The 12,354-nt window shown below is 38.9% G+C and overlaps 1 non-coding gene across 1 annotated transcript; it reads left to right on the top strand.

Moving 5' to 3' along the window:
* Positions 1-11,642: 11,642 nt before the first annotated feature.
* On the top strand, positions 11,643-11,750 carry LOC112753361 (small nucleolar RNA R71). The gene has a single exon (XR_003177751.1). It is a non-coding gene; the product is annotated as a small nucleolar RNA R71 (small nucleolar RNA).
* Positions 11,751-12,354: the final 604 nt, after the last annotated feature.

The following is a 12,354-nucleotide window of genomic DNA, read 5'->3' as shown; positions in this document are numbered from 1 at the left end:
TTGGTCATGAGGGATTGGTAAGGAATCTTCATCATCGTCATCAAGTTCTCTCACTCTTAAGCTTCCTTCAACAACTAAACCTTCTCAGAGCTCATGTTGAGTATCCACTATGAGTTTTCCTTTCTTCCATCTTCAACGGAATTCTCTTCCCCATCAATCAATTCATCATCAGGCTCTTTGGTGTGCGAAATTGTTACTCTGAGGTTGTAAAATTTGTTGTTCATTCTCTCCCTGGCAATGGCGCCAACAAACTGGTGCATAATACCATGGTCCAAACATGACTTCACAACTTCTCACAACTAACCAGCAAGTGCACTGGGTCGTTCAAGTAATAAAACCTTACGTGAGTAAGGGTCGATCCAATGGAGATTATCGGTATGAAGCAAGCTATGGTCACCTTGTAAATCCCAGTCAGGCGGATATCAAATGGTTATGGAGTTTTCGAAAATAAATAATAAATAAATAGAAAATAAAGATAGAAATACTTATGTAATTCATTGGTGAGAATTTCAGATAAGCGTATGGAGATACTTTCGTTCTTCTGAATTTCTGCTTTCCTGCTGTCTTCATCCAATCAGTCTTACTCCTTTCCATGGCAAACTTTATGTAAGGGCATCACCGTTGTCAATGGCTACATCCCATCCTCTCTGTGAAAATGGTCCGATGCGCTGTCACTGCATGGCTAATCATTTGGAGGTTCTCGATCATTCTGGAATAGGATTTACTATCCTTTTGCGTCTGTCACTACGCCCAGCACTCGCAAGCTTGAAGTTCGTCACAGTCATTCAATCCCTAAATCCTACTTGGAATACCACAGACAAGGTTTAGACTTTCCAGATTCTCATGAATGCCGCCATCAATCTAGCTTATACCACAAAGATTCTGATTAAGAGATCCAAGAGATAATCATCCAATCTAAGGTGGAACGGAAGTGGTTGTCAGGCACGCGTTCGTATGGGAATGATGATGATTGTCACGTTCATCACATTCATATTGAATTGCGAATGAATATCTTAGAAGCGGAATAAGATGAGTTGAATAGATAAACAGTAGTACTTTGCATTAATTCGTGAGGAACAGCAGAGCTCCACACCTTAATCTATGGAGTGTAGAAACTCTACCGTCGAAAATACATAAGTGAAAGGTCCAGGCATGGCCGAATGGCCAGCCCCCAAACGTGATCAATATGATTCAAAGATGAACTAAAAATCATAAGATGATCCGAAGATTTAAATACAATAGTAAAAAGTCCTATTTATACTAAACTAGTTACTAGGGTTTACAGAAGTAAGTAATTGATGCATAAATCCACTTCCGGAGCCCACTTGGTGTGTGCTTGGGTTGAGCTTGAAGGTTACACGTTCAGAGGCTCTTTCTGGAGTTGAACGCCAGGTTGTAACATGTTTCTGGCGTTCAACTCTGGTTCGTGACGTGTTTCTGGCGTTTAACTCCAGACTGCAGCGTAGAACTGGCGTTCAACGCCCTTTTGTGTCGTCTAAACTCGGCTAAAGTATGGACTATTATATATTTCTGGAAAGCCCTAGATGTCTACTTTCCAACGCAATTGGAATGGTGCCAATTTGAGTTCTGTAGCTCCAGAAAATCCACTTTGAGTGCAGGGAGGTTAGAATCCAACAGCATCAGCAGTCCTTCTTCTACCTCTGAATCTGATTTTTGCTCAAGTCCCTCAATTTTAGCCAGAAAATACCTGAAATCACAGAAAAACACACAAACTCATAGTAAAGTCCAAAAATGTGAATTTAACATAAAAACTAATAAAAACATCCCTAAAAGTAACTAGATCCTACTAAAAATATACTAAAAATAATGCCAAAAAGCGTATAAATTATCCGCTCATCACAACACCAAACTTAAATTGTTGCTTGTCCCCAAGCAACTGAAAATCAAATAGGATAAAAAGAAAAGAATATACTATAAATTCCAAAATATCAATTAAACATAGCTCCAATAAGATGAGCGGGACTTGTAGCCTTTTGCCTCTTGAATAGTTTTGGCATCTCACTTTATCCATTGAGGTTCAAAATGATTGGCATCTATAGGAACTCAGAGTTCAGATAGTGTTATTGATTCTCCTAGTTCGGTATGTTGATTCTTGAACACAGCTACTTTATGAGTCTTGGCTGTGGCCCTAAGCACTTTGTTTTCCAGTATTACCACCAGATACATAATTGCCACAGACACATAATTGGGTGAACCTTTTCAGATTGTGACTCAGCTTTGCTAAAGTCCCCAATTAGAGGTGTCCATGGTTCTTAAGCACACTCTTCTTTTGCTTTGGACCTTGACTTTAACCGCTCAGTCTCAAGTTTTCACTTGACACCTTCACGCCACAAGCACATGGTTAGGGACAGCTTGGTTTAGCCGCTTAGGCCAGGATTTTATCCCTTTAGGCCCTCCTATCCACTGATGCTCAAAGCCTTGGGATCCTTTTTATTTACCCTTGCCTTTTGGTTTTAAGGGCTATTGGCTTTTTGCTCTTGCCTTTTGGTTTTAAGAGCTTTTGGCTTTTTTTGCTTGCTTTTTCTTTTTCTTTCTATTTTTTTCGCCATTTTTTTTCTCTTTTTTTTTTCTGCAAGCTTTGTATTCATTGCTTTTTCTTGCTTCAAGAATCATTTTTATGATTTTTCAGATTATCAAATAACATGTCTCCTTGTCATCATTCTTTCAAGAGCCAACATATTTAACATTCATAAACAACAACTTCAAAAGACATATGCACTGTTAAAGCATTCATTCAGAAAACAAAAAGTATTGTCACCACATCAATATAATTAAACTAAGTTCAAGGATAAATTCAAAACTCATGTACTTCTTGTTCTTTTGAATTAAAAATATTTTTCATTTAAGAGAGGTGATGGATTCATATTCACTACTTTAAGGCATAGACACTTAGACACTAATGATCATGTAATAAAGACACAAACATAGATAAACATTTAACATAAGAAAACGAAAAACAGGAAATTTAAGAACAAGGAATGAGTCCACCTTGGTGATGGTGGCGTTTCCTTCTTGAGGAATCAATGATGTCCTTGAGCTCTTCTATGTCTCTTCCTTGTCTTTGTTACTCCTCCCTCATAGCTCTTTGATCTTCTCTAATTTAATGGAGGATGATGGAGTGCTCTTGATGTTCCACCTTTAGTTGCTCCCAATAATTGTGTGGAGGAAAATGTATCCCCTGAGGTATCTCAGGGATCTCTTGATTTGCAGTCAAATGTTCTACCACTGAGCTATAGACCCTTGATGGAAGCTTTTGTCTTCCTTTTCCTCTTTCTAGAGGTTTCTCTGGCCTTAGGTTCCATCAATGGTCATGGAAAAACAAAAAAGCTATGCTTTTACCACACCAAACTTAGAATGTTGCTCACCCTCGAGCAAAAGAAGAAAGAATAGTAGAAGAAGAAGAAGATATGGAAGAGATGGAGGGGTGTGTGTATTCGGCTATATAGGTGGGCTTGGGTGGAAAAGAGATTTTGAATTTTTGAAGGTAGGTGGGGTGTATGGATGTGAGTGGTGAATGGAAAACAGAAGGGATGACTGTGAATGGAGAGAGAGAGGGTGATATAGGATTATGAGGAGGTAAGGTTAGTGGAGGTATGTGGGGATCCTGTGGTGTCCACAGATCCTGAGGTGTCAAGGATTTACATCCCTGCACCAATTAGGCATGTAAAATGCCTTTGCATGCAATTCTGGCGTTTAAACGCCGAATTGATGCTTGTTTTGGGCGTTCAGCGCCCATCTGCAGCATGTTTCTGGCGTTGAACGCCAGCTTCATGCTTGTTTCTGGCGTTTAGTGCTAGCTTTCCTCAGTTTGCATTCCTGGCATCTGAACGCTAGGATGCTGCTTGTTTTGGGCGTTCAACGCCAGATCCATGCTCTGTTTTGGCGTTGAACGCCAGCCAGATGCTCCTTACTAGCGTTTAAACGCCAGTAAGTCCTTCCTCCAGGGTGTGATTTTTCTTCTGCTGTTTTTGATTCTGTTTTTAATTTTTCTATTTATTTTGTGACTCCACATGATCATGAACCTAATAAAACATGAAAGAACAACAAAAATAAAAATAAAATTAGATAAATAAATATTGGGTTGCCTCCCAACAAGCGCTTCTTTAATGTCAATAGCTTGACAGTGGGCTCTCATGGAGCCTCACAGATGTTCAGAGCATTGTTGAGACTCCCCAACACCAAACTTAGAGTTTGGATATGGGAGTTCAACACCAAACTTAGAGTTTGGTTGTGGCCTCCCAACACCAAACTTAGAGTTTGACTGTGGGGGCTCTGGTTGACTCTGTTTTGAGAGAAACTTACTGTGCCTCTTTTCCATGTTTACAGAAGGATGTCTTTGAGTTTTAAACTCAAGGGAGTCCTCATTCAATTGAAGGACTAGTTCACCTCTGTTAACATCAATCACAGCTCTTGCTGTGGCTAGGAAGGGTCTTCTAAGGATGATGGATTCATCCTCATCCTTCCTAGTATCTAGGATTATGAAATCAGCAGGGATGTAAAGGCCTTCAACCTTTACTAATATGTCCTCTACTTGTCCATAAGCCTGTTTTCTGGAATTGTCTGCCATCTCTAATGAGATTCTAGCAGCTTGCACCTCAAAGATTCCCAGTTTCTCCATTACAGAGAGTGGCATGAGGTTTATTCCTGACCCAAGGTCACATAGAGCCTTCTCAAAGGTCATGGTGCCTATGGTACAAGGTATTAGGAACTTTCCAGGATCCTATTTCTACTGAGACAATCTTAGTTGATCCAATGCGTTTAGTTTATTGGTGAACAAGGGAGGTTTATCTCCCCAAGTCTCATTACCAAATAAATTGGCATTCAGCTTCATGATTGCACCAAGGAACTTGGCAACTTGCTCTTCAGTAACATCCTTATTCTCTTCAGAAGAAGAATACTCATCAGAACTCATGAAGGGCGTAAGGAGGTTCAATGGAATCTCTATGGTCTCTAGATGAGCCTCAGAGTCCTTTGGTTCCTCAAAGGGAAACTCCTTGTTGATCACTGGACGTCCCAGGAGGTCTTCCTCCTTGGGATTCACATCCTCCTCCTTGATGACAAGTCATCTTAGCCTATTTTAACTAGTCTTTTTCTTTTGTTTTCATTAGAATTATACACTTTCTTGAGCCATAAGCAAGCTAATTGGGTAGATTTTCATGTTTCCTTTGATTTAATCAACCATGTATGAATTCATGCTATTTCATGAGGTTTTATACTATAATTGTCACATATTATGAAAGAATGAATATCTCATGATTTTAAGCATAGCTTTGATGTGTTTGGTTGATTAATGATAGGTGAAGAAAGCTTGGAGAAAGGTTGAAGCAAGAAGGAATAGCTAGGAGTAAAGAGAGGACAATGGAATAAGTGAAATTGAACCAGGAAGCAAAAAGCTGGACCTAAAGTTAGCCTCAAACTTTTGCACAAACTTTTGGGTGAAAAGTTAGCCCCAACGTTAGCCCCTAACTTTTGGGCTAACGTTGGAACTTGAAAATCACTCCCTGGGCACCAAAAGTTTGCGCCAATGTTAGCCCCTAACTTTTGGGCTAACGTTGGCACATGAAAATCACCCCTGGGCACCAAAAGTTTGCGCCAACGTTAGCCCCTAACTTGGTGGCTAACGTTGGCATAAGAAAAACCTCCCTGGCCACCAAAAGTTTGCGCCAACGTTAGCCCCTAACTTTTGGGCTAACGTTGGCACATGAAAAATACAAGGGGAGGAGCAAAAGTTTGCGCCAACGTTAGTCTCTAACTTTTGGGCTAACGTTGGCGCCATAAGTACATATTAGGAGGCCAACGTTGGAGCAAAAGTTAGACCCCTAACTATTGTCCCAACGTGGATAGCAGCAAGTTATGGTGGCTGATATGAAAAGTTGGAGCAAAAGTTAGCCCCTAACTTTTGCTCAAACTTTTACTCCAACTTTTGCAAACTCCAACCCGGTTCATTTGGTTCACTTTGGTTCTTCTCCAAACTCCAAGAGCAATCAACCAAGGCCTCTTTCAACCCAATTCCACCAAGAGCAAAGGCCCAACTCAAGGCTTGAAGATCATTTGAAGAAAGTGTATAAATAGGATAGAATTCAAGTTCTTCAGAGAGCTTTTCCTTTGAGAGCTTTCCCTTTGAATTTTCATAATAGTTTTCGGAGAGCTTTGGATATTGAGTGATCTTTAATTTCTTAGTCTTGGGGAAGGAGAATTCACTTCTCTTCCTCTTAGTTTTATTGCTTTCAATTTCAATTACAATTGTCTTGGATCTTGGGTTGGAGAATTGAAGAAATTCTGTTTCAATCTCATCCTTGGATCTCTCTGCTTTATTTACTGCTTGATTGAATTTCAGTTTCTGTTAATTGCTCTTCATCTACTTTCCTTGCAATTTACAATTCCCTTGCAATTGTTCTTGTTGGATCTAGGAAGGCATTGAGATCTAGACTCGGCTTTCTAGTCTCTGGGTCCTGAGATCTGAACTTTCAATTTCTAATTCTCTGTTTACTGTTTTCATGTTCATTTACTTTTCTGCTTCAAGATCCGATTTAACCCAAACCCTCTTCTACTTCTTTGCTTGATGCAAATTTACTTTTCCTTGTTTAATTTCTGCAAATCCAAGTCCCAATCCCCTTTACAATTCAAGTCATTTACATTTCTTGCACTTTAAGATTTCGCAATTTACATTTCTTGCATTCTAAGTTTCTGCCATTCAATTTCTTGTTCTTTAAGATTCAGCAATTTATTTCCTGTTCTCTTTAATTCCATGCAATTTAATTTCTGCAAATCACAAAACACTCAACCAAATCTTGATTCGCTTGACTAAATTAACCACTAAGCTAAAATTGCTCAATCCTTCAATCCCTGTGGGATCGACCTCACTCCCGTGAGTTTTTATTACTTGATGCGACCCGGTACACTTGCCGGTTAGATTTGTGTGTTTTGGGAGAAATTTATTTTTCCACCAAAATACTCATCAAGTTTTTGGCGCCGTTGCCGGGGATTGATTAGATTGACAATGATTAAGTGAGGTAGCAATTTAGATCAAGCACTTTTTCTTTAATTTTTAACTGACACACTAACTGTTTGAATTTTTGCCTGAGCTAATTGAAACCTCACTTTAGCAATAGAGTGAAGTTTTCTTGGTTTATCTTGCTGAATATGATTCTCATAGCTTGATAAATAAACGAGAGAAGTGATTTTCGTTCATTAATCTCTCAAGTTTACCAACTGTTTGACACATGGTGTCAACTAATCCTCTGACTACATTCTGGCATGAGAATATCCAATTTTCATTTGGATTGTTTGTGATTGTGCAGGTCATGGAGGAAAGGAATCCTACAGCAAGAGGAGAAAAATTGAGGCATTATGATTTCCAGCCTCCATAATCAAAGAGCAAGATGTCAAGCTAGTGACAATAAAAGAGCGCTTGTTGGGAGGCAACCCAACCTGAGGTAGTTCTCTTTTCATATCTATTTCAATAAAAAGGTTAAATAGTTTTACCTATATTGCAAGAAGCTAAGTTTGGTGTTGCACACCAAAACAATCTAAGGGAGAATGAAGGATTCTAAGTTTGGTGTTCCACCAAAATCCCATCATAAAATACATTCTCACTTTCTACATAATGTTGGCTTCAAGCATGTTGGATGAACTAGTTAACTATTCTGCTGTTTCCTAGTTTTCAGTTTTATTGCTTTTGAAAAAGAAAAAAAGAAAAAGAGTTTCACACATGGTTAATTTGATGCATGAAAACCATTGGCAAGGTACTAAGTTTGGTGTTCCCACACCAAAGTAAGTTCAAAAGCCCACAAATAAATCAGCCAGACTAACCATTGTTTCCAAGTGCTTGGGGAACAAGCAACTTTCAATATCATTACAGAGGTCCATACAAGCTTTTGGAAGGATTAAGCATCATCAACCAAAGAAACAAAAGATGAACCTAAAGGCCAGCAATGATGATGATGAGAAGAAGGAAAGCAAGTGAACTCCAAAAGGTTGTATTGTTAAGTGATTATCTTACATCAAACACTGCTATGATTGAGAGTGGTTTAGTTTCCCTGATTATCTATCTGCATAGTATAGTTTTTCTGTAATTCAATAAGCAAGATGCTTGATCATTCACAACATTTTTCTCTTCAAAACTTGTTTGTACTCAATGATTCAAGAATTGCATCACATGAAAGTTCTTTGAAAAGAAGGATTGAGGAATTAAACAATTTTGAGGCAAGCAAAAGATTAGGAGAAGTGGTGGTTCTAGTTGTATGATTATGTATTGAGGTTGCATGCTTGTGAAAACTTGCATGGGAGCTCATAGGCAGGACATGAAGTTCAAAGAAGTATTGTGGAGATTCTCAAAAATTTATTGATCCAAGAAGCAGCAAACAAAACAAAAGAAAGAAAAGAAAATACAAAGATAAAAAGAACATGGCCCAAGGCTCTGAGCATCAATTACTAGGCAGAAAAGAAAGAAGAAACAATGACTCAAAGAGTTGTTAGCCTAGTAAATGCTTGTGGTTGAGTTGTGTCAAAGAAAGAGGCTTGAGCAAGTAAATCCTTAGGGGTGCTTTAACACCTAATACCTTAAAACCAACTGGTTTAGGAGTATTGATTGAAAGCTTATTTAAAAGAGCCGCTTTGAGACATGACACTAAGAGTCAAGGCCAAAGCACAGAAACTATAAGCTGCTTCAAGGTGATTACATATAAAGAGATCTCCATGATACCATTTGGATGAAAATCCTAAGACCTAAGACTCCCAATATGTGAGGACTAGTAAGCACTGAAGCCCTTGCAAGAGCACATGATTTAGAGTTCACCCCACTGTACCTGATCACTTCACTCACTGGACTTTACAAGTTATTCTTCAATCCATCTTAATTGAAAGAACCTTGGAGCATAAATTTATTTCTTGCTTGAGGACAAGCAAGCTTTAAGTTTGGTGTTGTGATGACAAGTCATCTTAGCCTATTTTAACTAGTCTTTTTCTTTTGTTTTCATTAGAATTATACACTTTCTTGAGCCATAAGCAAGCTAATTGGGTAGATTTTCATGTTTCCTTTGATTTAATCAACCATGTATGAATTCATGCTATTTCATGAGGTTTTATACTATAATTGTCACATATTATGAAAGAATGAATATCTCATGATTTTAAGCATAGCTTTGATGTGTTTGGTTGATTAATGATAGGTGAAGAAAGCTTGGAGAAAGGTTGAAGCAAGAAGGAATAGCTAGGAGTAAAGAGAGGACAATGGAATAAGTGAAATTGAACCAGGAAGCAAAAAGCTGGACCTAAAGTTAGCCTCAAACTTTTGCACAAACTTTTGGGTGAAAAGTTAGCCCCAACGTTAGCCCCTAACTTTTGGGCTAATGTTGGAACTTGAAAATCACTCCCTGGGCACCAAAAGTTTGCGCCAACGTTAGCCCCTAACTTTTGGGCTAACGTTGGCACATGAAAATCACCCCTGGGCACCAAAAGTTTGCGCCAACGTTAGCCCCTAACTTGGTGGCTAACGTTGGCATAAGAAAAACCTCCCTGGCCACCAAAAGTTTGCGCCAACGTTAGCCCTTAACTTTTGGGCTAACGTTGGCACATGAAAAATACAAGGGGAGGAGCAAAAGTTTGCGCCAACGTTAGCCTCTAACTTTTGGGCTAACGTTGGCGCCATAAGTACATATTAGGAGGCCAACGTTGGAGCAAAAGTTAGACCCCTAACTTTTGTCCTAACGTGGATAGCAGCAAGTTATGGTGGCTGATATGAAAAGTTGGAGCAAAAGTTAGCCCCTAACTTTTGCTCAAACTTTTACTCCAACTTTTGCAAAACTCCAACCCGGTTCATTTGGTTCACTTTGGTTCTTCTCCAAACTCCAAGAGCAATCAACCAAGGCCTCTTTCAACCCAATTCCACCAAGAGCAAAGGCCCAACTCAAGGCTTGAAGATCATTTGAAGAAAGTGTATAAATAGGATAGTATTCAAGTTCTTCAGAGAGCTTTTCCTTTGAGAGCTTTCCCTTTGAATTTTCATAATAGTTTTCGGAGAGCTTTGGATATTGAGTGATCTTTAATTTCTTAGTCTTGGGGAAGGAGAATTCACTTCTCTTCCTCTTAGTTTTATTGCTTTCAATTTCAATTACAATTGTCTTGGATCTTGGGTTGGAGAATTGAAGAAATTTTGTTTCAATCTCATCCTTGGATCTCTCTGCTTTATTTACTGCTTGATTGAATTTCAGTTTCTGTTAATTGCTCTTCATCTACTTTCCTTGCAATTTACAATTCCCTTGCAATTGTTCTTGTTGGATCTAGAAAGGCATTGAGATCTAGACTCGGCTTTCTAGTCTCTGGGTCCTGAGATATGAACTTTCAATTTCTAATTCTCTGTTTACTGTTTTCATGTTCATTTACTTTTCTGCTTCAAGATCCGATTTAACCCAAACCCTCTTCTACTTCTTTGCTTGATGCAAATTTACTTTTCCTTGTTTAATTTCTGCAAATCCAAGTCCCAATCCCCTTTACAACTCAAGTCATTTACATTTCTTGCACTTTAAGATTTCGCAATTTACATTTCTTGCATTCTAAGTTTCTGCCATTCAATTTCTTGTTCTTTAAGATTCAGCAATTTATTTCCAGTTCTCTTTAATTCCATGCAATTTAATTTCTGCAAATCACAAAACACTCAACCAAATCTTGATTCGCTTGACTAAATTAACCACTAAGCTAAAATTGCTCAATCCTTCAATCCCTGTGGGATCGACCTCACTCCCGTGAGTTTTTATTACTTGATGCGACCCGGTACACTTGCCGGTTAGATTTGTGTGTTTTGGGAGAAATTTATTTTTCCACCAAAATACTCATCACTCCTCTCTTGTGGGTTCGGCCATGATGGTCAATTCAATGGCCTTGCACTCTCCTTTTGGATTTTCTTCTGTATTGCTTGGGAGAGCACTAGGAGGGGTTTCAGTGATCTTCTTACTCAGCTGGCCTACTTGTGCCTCCAAATTTCTAATGGAGGACCTTGTTTCATTCATGAAACTCACAGTGGCCTTAGATAGATCAGAGACTAAGTTTGCTAAATTAGAGGTATTTTGTTCAGAATTCTCTGTCTGTTACTGAGTGGATGATGGAAAAGGCTTGCTATTGCTAAACCTGTTTCTTCCACCATTATTAAAGCCTTGTTGAGGCTTTTGTTGATCTTTCCATGAGAGATTTAGGTGATTTCTCCATGAGGGATTATAGGTGTTTCTATAGGGTTCACCCATGTAATTCACCTCTGCGATTGGAGGATTCTCAGGATCATAAGCTTCTTCTTCAGAAGATGCCTCTTGAGTACTGTTGGATGCAGCTTGTATTCCATTCAGACTCTGAGAAATCATATTGACTTGCTGTGTCAATAGTTTGTTCTGAGCCAATATGGCATTCAGAGTATCAATTTCAAGAACTCCCTTCTTCTGAGGCGTCCCATTACTCACAGGATTCCTCTCAGAAGTGTACATGAACTGGTTATTAGCAACCATGTCAATGAGTTCTTGAGCTTCTGCAGGCGTTTTCTTTAAGTGAATGGATCCACCTGCAGAAGTATCCAATGACATCTTAGCTAATTCAGACAGACCATTATAGAATATATCCAGGATGGTCCATTCTGAAAGCATGTCAGAAGGACACTTTTTGGTCAGTTGCTTGTTTCTCTCCCAAGCTTCATAGAGGGATTCACCTTCCTTCTGTCTGAAGGTTTGAACATCCACTCTAAGCTTACTCAACTTTTGAGGAGGAAAGAACTTGGCTAAGAAAGCCTTGATCAGCTTATCCCAAGAGTTCAGGCTATCTTTAGGTTGAGAATCCAACCATATTCTAGCTCTGTCTCTTACAGCAAATGGGAAAAGCATGAGCCTGTAGACTTCAGGATCTACTCCATTAGTCTTAACAGTATCACAGATCTGCAAGAATTCAGTTAAAAACTGGAAAGGGTCTTCAGATGGAAGTCCATGAAACTTGCAGTTTTGTTGCATCAGAGAAACTAATTGAGGTTTCAGCTCAAAATTGTTTGCTCCAATGGTAGGGATGGAGATGCTTCTTCCATGTAAATTGGAATTAGGTGCAGTAAAGTCACCAAGCATCCTCTTTGCATTATTATTATTTTCGGCTGCCATCTCCTCTTCCTGTTCGAAAATTTCTGTAAGGTTATCTCTGGATTGTTGTATTTTAGCTTCTCTTAGTTTTCTTTTCAGAGTCCTTTCAGGTTCAGGATCTGCTTCAACAAGAATATTCTTATCCTTGCTCCTGCTCATATGAAGAAGAGGAAACAGAAAAATAATAATAATAGGGATCCTTTTTACCCAGGTATAAAGGTTCCCCTGT

Source organism: Arachis hypogaea, chromosome 15 (assembly GCF_003086295.3).
Source record: "Arachis hypogaea cultivar Tifrunner chromosome 15, arahy.Tifrunner.gnm2.J5K5, whole genome shotgun sequence".
In the NCBI taxonomy this organism is placed as follows: Eukaryota; Viridiplantae; Streptophyta; class Magnoliopsida; order Fabales; family Fabaceae; genus Arachis; species Arachis hypogaea.
Note: the sequence above shows the minus strand (reverse complement) of the source record. Positions and strands in the feature narration are given on the sequence as shown.